Source organism: Stegastes partitus, unplaced genomic scaffold, assembly GCF_000690725.1.
Source record: "Stegastes partitus isolate 25-593 unplaced genomic scaffold, Stegastes_partitus-1.0.2 Scaffold1313, whole genome shotgun sequence".
In the NCBI taxonomy this organism is placed as follows: Eukaryota; Metazoa; Chordata; class Actinopteri; family Pomacentridae; genus Stegastes; species Stegastes partitus.
The window spans coordinates 116,461-124,135 of NW_007579044.1; positions in this window are offsets into that span (position 1 = coordinate 116,461).

Genomic DNA, 7,675 nt, shown 5'->3' on the forward strand with positions numbered 1-7,675 from the left:
AAATAAAACGGTGACTACACTGACCTCCAGTCAGGATGGTCGTTTGACAAACAGCTACCGTAAAACTTTTAACAAATCAATACTGAACAAATCATACTTTAAGAGAGACATTATTTTAAGCTTATTAGCTGTTAACTGTACAGGTCGCTCTTAAGTGTAAATCCCTGCTCCATTTATTCCATTGGGTTTGATTATGTTTCCGCACTGTGGTACATTATGTCATCACGGTGATACTGTAGGTGTGAACAGCATGTCCCCTTTTCTTATACATAGTTAAGAAAAATACACCCAAGATAAATAAGCTGTGCTTCAATAAACCAACACAGCAAAACCAAACAGAAAAATATAAAAGATATGCAAAAAGTGGAGAAATACAGTTACATACAGGGAAAAATACAACACCAAAAATGCCATAGCATAGAGAGAAAAGAGAGTAAAAGAGACAAGATCACATAAAAGTTTTTAAGAGGTGATTTGAAAGAAGATCCTGCAAGACTTGTGGCATCAGTTCATATATAAAATGTGACAACTGGCCTTTAATATGAACAGAGGTGATCCTCAATAATTAAGGGACAGTCCGTATGAGTCAAAATAAAACCCCACTGGAACCAGAGACTAACACCAGCAGTACTGAAAAGATGATTCAATAGGTTAGCTGTATGCCCTGCAAAGCACAAGAGAAGTGAAAGAATTTGACGTAATCGGCAACGAGGACTTGGCCTGTGAATTTAACACAATATAAAATGAGGAGATTAGATTTTCAAAAAGCAAGTAGAAATTATTTAATGCATTGAAGTACAATTAAACACACATTCACATAGAAGTATTAAGTAATTAAAGCATTCGATCATTGAATACCATGTTTTATAGTGTACAGCTGGGTCCATAAGTATCTGGATGGTGACAATTTTCCTAATTTTCCCTCTATTCCACCACAAAGAATTTGAAATGAAGACGTGATTTAAGTGTAGATTTTCAGCTTTAATTCAAGCTATTTAACAAAAATATTGCATTAACTGTTTTGGAATTACAGCCATTTCTCACACAGTCGTACCATTTTCACAGTCTTAAAAGTAAATGGACAGTTAACTGAATATCCAACTTGATATCCAGGTGTGGCCTGTTCTCTCATTATTTCATGATGAATTAGAAGGTTAAAGGTTTGGAGTTGATTTAAAGTGTTGAATTTGCATTTGGTAGCTGGTGCTGATGCAAGTGAAGGAGGCTGAAAAATGGAACAGAGCCATTAGAGAGGCAGCAGAAGCTTTAGGTGAGACTACGTCAATATTTCTGGTACATTTTTGGTGACCTTGGCAACACCAAAACACCTGGAAGACCACAGCAGACAACTGAAGTAGATGATCGCACATTTCATTCCTTGGTGAAGAGAATCCCCTACACAACATCTTGTGAAGTCAAGTGTACCCTTGAGGAGGAAGGTATATCATTTCAAAATCTACAATCAAGTGACGGCTTCATGAATGTAAATACAGCAGATTTACCTCAAGTTGCAAACTGCTGGTGACATTGAAGAACAAAGCAGCCAGGCTACACTTTGGTAGAAAACATCTGCCCAGTTCTGACACAAGATTTTCTGCACAGCTGAAACCAAGAGGAATTTGTAGCAGAGTTACCGGAAGAGAAGAGTCTGGAGAAGGAAGGGAAGCAGATCATATCATCTGTCGAACATGGTGGAAGCAGTGTTATGGTATAGACATGAATGGCCGCCATTGGAACTGAACTACTGGTGTTTGTTGATGACGTGACTGCTGAGTAAGACCTGACTTCAACCCACTTGAGATTGCTCTTCACTTACTGAAGACAAAACATCACAAACACGCAGCACCTGAAGGCTGCTGCGGTGAAGATCTGGCAAAGCATCTCAAAGGAGGAAACACAGCGTTTAGCGATGTTCATGGAGACATAAGGAAATCAGTGGCAGCAAAGATTTGCATCCCAGAATTACAGTCTCACTCTGATCATTCATTCTTTCTTTTTTGGTACCTTGAAAACATGCCTGTATATGTATTTTGAATATGCTGGAATACCATGGCATCGCACTTCCACCCTGAAGCTGCAGTGTACTGATGACCACTTCAGAAACAAAAATCAGACTTCCAAGGCTTCATACGTGACAAACCAAAATTTGGTATCATTATTCTTCTTCAGTATTGAATTCCAGGCCCAACGTGTGGCTGAATTACTTGAATATGACAACTTAGCTTTACTGTTTTTAGAGGTTAATCAATGAGTAGAGACGGACTTAATCGTAATAATTCTATTAGTTTGTCCATTTACATTTGAGCCTGCAAAACTAGAGAGAGCATGTAGAACATTCCTAAACAGTTATTGCAATATTTTTTGCTAAACCCTTAAATGAATCCTGAAACTTTACACTCACATCCACATTTCAGTTACTTCATTTTAAATCCATTATAAAGGTATACAGAGCCAAAATTGTAAACATTGCATCATCATCCAAGTACTTGCTGAGGACATTGATGTCAGCATGATATCATTTTGCAGCAATTGACATAAATAATGATAAAGAACTTTCCAGCCATGATAACATCAAAGTTGTGCAGGATTTCAGCCTCCATCCAGTTATAGTTTCTCCGACTAGACCTGCAAGTGTTAAGATTGTCTACCAGCAACGGCCTTCTTTGGCTGAAACCCAAACCGGTTGCTTTTCAGTGGTCTGGGATCCTGAAATATGCGCATGTGATTGATTTAACAAAGAAGAACAACAGTCCAGTTCAGTCCCAGTGTGTAGCAAAAAGTGACACAACAATGCAATGACTAATCTGTAAGAAAAAGTGGTTTAAAGAAGGAAATAACAATAAACTAGTCCTCTACAAGCATAAGAAACAATACAAATTTAAACAAATTACTAACTATAAAATTGCAATAGCAAATAAGGCTGAATTTTTGTAGCCAGAGAAAGTGCAAATGAAGTGATTTTTCTGCACAGCCCCTGAACACTGACTTAAAGTCTTTTAATCGCAACTGGTTTATGAAAACTGTATTTCATTGTCAGGGCAGCCCATGTCCTGTACATCTGCCCCACCATGCCCTCGAGCTCCTGGTAGATTCTGATTCCCAGACTGTGTTGTGTATGTAATCCCAATTTCAACCTCCATTAAACACACCTAACTACCACTTGTGAGCTGAGCCCTGTGAAACTCAAATTCCTTCCCTTTGGGCAGCAACTGGCTCCCAACAGGACACTCCAACATTTCCAGGACACCAGGAGGTGCTGGCATCAGACAGCTGGCGGAACAGTCAAACCTCCGGCTGAAGGCTGCAGTGTTGGAGTTCTCCCCAGACAGTGGGAAACTTCACTCTACTGTACGTGGCCCACAAGTCACTGAAAGGAAGGCGTTGATGGTTGGGCTTATAAGCACAGGGTGACAGTTGGGAACTCGTAAACCTTCAAATCAGAGAGGAGTCCTGTAATAAAATCTGAAGCTTTAGACTCTGAGACAATAGAGAAATCTTGAGGTAGAGAAGGAAGGCTTGCCTGACTCAAACTTCTGCTTCTTTTTAATTTTTTTTTTAGTCAATTATGAACAAACACCACGTGTAAACATGCAGTAACCAACACCTTTAGCCAAGGAGCTTTTGTAATAACAATGTCAAAATTTCTATTCCAGGACACTCAGGTGGATAAAGATACAGATGTTGGTAAGTGAGAATAGTTCTAGTGTGTGTGTGTGTGTGTGTGTATATATACATATATACCAGTTTTTGATTACTGCTGCTGTTATCTTGCAGATTTTCCCAGTTTTCTTACATTGTTGATGATAACTTCAAAAACAGAGGCAGAAAAAAAAACATTAATTTGCTTGGGAACAACAAAAAGGGCCATACTGTAAATAACATCCACATTAAAAATCTGTATATTTAAAAATGCCCATTTTTTCTTTTGTGTGACTGTAAAATTACACTATTTTTACAGTATTTAAATCTCCTATTGAAAGAAATGGTGCATTTTAAGGATTGAGGAATGTCAGATAAGATTTGAACTGTCTCCACCTCAGGCCTCTGTACTTGTACAGGTGATAGTTCATTCTTTTAAACAGTTACACAGTTTTTACGATACTGAAATCGACTAAAATATTACTATTTTACACATATTTGCTGTTAATATCACTTTATTTATTTTTTATGAATGTAGTTTGTGGCATCCTTGCTGCTAGATTTTTACTGCTGTTTTCCAGGTTTTTGTTTTTTTGTTTGTTTGTGTGTGTTTTTTTTTTTTTTTACAGTGTGAGTGTGCCGGGGCACTATGAGGATGTGGGGTTGCTGATATTAACCAGCAAACTAACTGGGCCATACACATCTAGAGAGAAACCCATAGGATGTTCTCTATGTATGTAACCAGCTTCAAGGGTTGTCTTAAAAAATAACAAACCGAACTTTTAAAATGATTGTTAAAACTCTAAAATTGAGGTGGAGCATCACCGCTATGTTAAAAGAGAAAATCCATGAAGCTGCAACCTTTGCTGCAAGAAGTTGTGTGACTGCATGGCACGAACAAAGCAAAAAATAAATAAATACATAAAAATCTGAGCTTCCTAAGTCAAGTAATGTAGTTATTGATATACCACAACTTACTGTACACAATCGAGTGTTCCATAAACATTTAAAGACTGACATAAGTACATTAACGTTATGTAATTTGGAAAATGTATAGCTTGTTTTGTGCGAAGGCAAAAAAAAAAAAAAATAAATCACACTAATGGGAGATGCTACAAATGTCTAATGATCATTTTCACACAAGGCAAAAGCAACATAATTAACAATAACTGTATGTAGTCAAGTGCAAAAAATACCAAAAGCAGAACATAAATACAGCAAACATTCATCCATTTCAATGACATGGGACAGAACATACACATTAAAATATAATCGTGCAACACATTAATTCACTCTACTCGGACTGGCTTCTATCAAAGCTTATTCTGGCAGCATTTGCGTGAAATATTAAATTATTTTTGGCAAATTGCTGACAAAATTTTCTTTGGTCACCAGCCTGGTCAAAGATATTCTGTAAAATGAAGCCCAGTGTTCCATATATACTGAACTTCCAAACACATTATGGAGCAAGTTCACACCGAACAAATGGCAGACTGAAGTATACTTCCAGACATGCATACTAAAATTGCTAGAAATTATGGACCTACTCACAACTTGTCTTGTGGGCGATGGTGTGCTGGCACAGGCTCTGGTAACAGCTCAGTAAAAAAGTTTGTTTTTTGCAGAGTTTCTACATTCAAAACGTTTTTTTTTCAAGTTGCACTTTGATTATGATCCAGCTATGCTTATGTTATGTTATTTCTTGTCCTAAGGAAGACATGAAAAAGCACAGGTTAATCATAAAATAACGCCGTAAACGCTGTAATGCTCTGAACATCCCAGTATAAAACATGTGAGTAAGCGTATTTCATTTATTATGCCTCATATAGATTTATGAGAATTGCATTAAAAAATCTGATTAAACACCGTTACCCTTCCATCCCTGGACACACCATGTCTGTGATGTTTGATATCTCTTCACTACAAACTGGTTAGGGTGAGGCGAACCGGAATGACAATGCGGTTGGTTGTGTGGCATTTTGGTTGGTGTTTGTGTCCATTGTCACCATAAGAAAAGCAGAGGACCAGTTGAAGGGGCAGTTAGGGGAGACTATGGGCTGGAGATGAAGATTATACAGCCTTGTGGCAGAAGTGCTGCTCAGCATAATGGGGTTTATAGGCCTGGGGGCAGAGTTTGTTTTACGCCCCGCCAGAGGAGGGTTTGATAGAAGCGAGCGATGGAGGAGCAGGAGAGACAGTCTTATTATTAAGCCTCGCCAAACACAAAGTCAATGTGTTGTGATGGTCTTGTGCGGTAGATGACTTTAGCCTGCACATCGAGAGACAACAAGGAGCAGGAGGTGGGTCAGAGACGCATATAACACCTAAAATTGCATTTTGTCTTCGGGGGCCTGGTGGTTGAGGTCCACTTGGCCTGGGTGTGGGAGGATCAATGGCTCTATCGGGCCCTAATGGATGCTGTTGCCAGATAGGGCTGTTTCTGATAAAGGAGTATTGGCTTTAGTGGTGGAGATACAAGCTTGGTTAACTCTGTGTTTAAAAGAGATTCTTCTTTCTCTGTGGGTGAAAACACAGTGTTTCGGGGTGTACATAGGCATAAGCGTTAGAGCGTTCAACCCTCGCTTGCTAGTCACGACAGCCTGAATGTTCAATTTGGTATCACACAGGTTGAGATCTCTGCAGCCGGTGGCGTGCTGTTTCACCATCAGATACGGATCAGGGCTCAGTTAGGGCCTCGGAGGCTGTGAAGAGTTCAGTCTTCAAGATAGCGTGGGGGTGGGGGGGATGCAGGAGCGGCGGGAGGAGAGAGGCAGGCGGTTTGTTCTCAGCACCACCGGCGTATCTGCCCCACTTCCTCTCACCAGGCCGTTGCAGCACAGTACGGCGATGGCAGAGGTTTCACCCCGACGCAGCAACTGCCGCCGAGGCCCCGGGACCCGAACATAACCCAGGGCAAAGAGGGCGCCGGCGTGTCTCTCAACCAATATGCCAGCGCAGCATTAACGCACAGCAAACACAAGGCAGAGCGCAGGAGGAGAGAGCAGCCTCATCCACGGGGCAGAGGCAGAAATACTAGATGGCAAGCTTTTTGTCTTCATATGAGGCGCATTAATCCTCACAGTGGCTCCCATCTTTATTCATTTATCGGCCTGTGGTGTCCACTCAATCAGTCAGTTAAAGGCTGGCCTGATGGAGCGAGCCCTGCACACCCACCACAGTGAGGGAGACAGGAGGGGGGGAAGGAGGGGAAGTTACACTCCTCACCATATAGCCTGAGCAGACACTGCAGTACAGAGATACAAACAGGGTGGGTTGGGGAAGGGAAGAGGAGGAAATGTGAAGAGGGGGGGGCTCTTTTAAATAATGAGGCAAGGAGGGAGGAGAAAAAGGGAGAGAAGGGGAGGTGAGACAACTGGAGGTGAAAAGAGAGCAGCCTTGTATCAAGAGTGAGCGAGATTGAGAGGTTCAAAGTAAAGGAGGGAGAGAACAGTCAATATCAAGAGCGAGCGATAGGGAGAGATCCAGGACGACGACAACACCTCCACAGACTACTGAGGTATGTATGTGTGAGAGAGAAGGATGGGGGGGGAGGCGTGGCGGCGGAGAGTGTGTGAGAGTTAGAGAGAGGGAGGGATATCCACTGCACTGTTGTGTGACTAGAAATTTAATGGAGAGAGAGAGAGGGAGGGAGGCAGGAAGGCAGCAGGGGAGGGGAGAGAGGAGAGAGAGAGGCTGAGAGGAAGGAGCGACGCAATGCAAAAAGCACTGAGCGAGAGCCGTTGTTGTTGGAATTACAGAGGACTGGGACAGCAGGCTGTGGATGCTGCGAGACCCTCACTGCAGAGCGGCGGAGGGGTGGGGAGGGAGGAGGGGGGGGTCAAGTGAGCGAGAACATATTGTGCATAAAGTGGAAGAGGGCAGCCGAGGCCGAGCGGAGTAGTGCGAGCTGTGTGATGCTTAATAGGAGAGAAACAGGTTGGCCACCCTGTTGCTGCATCCAGACTAAATACGCAGGGGTCGCTCATTACCCCCCCTCCCTCCCCCGATCCCCCGACTAAACCGGCTCGTGTGACGG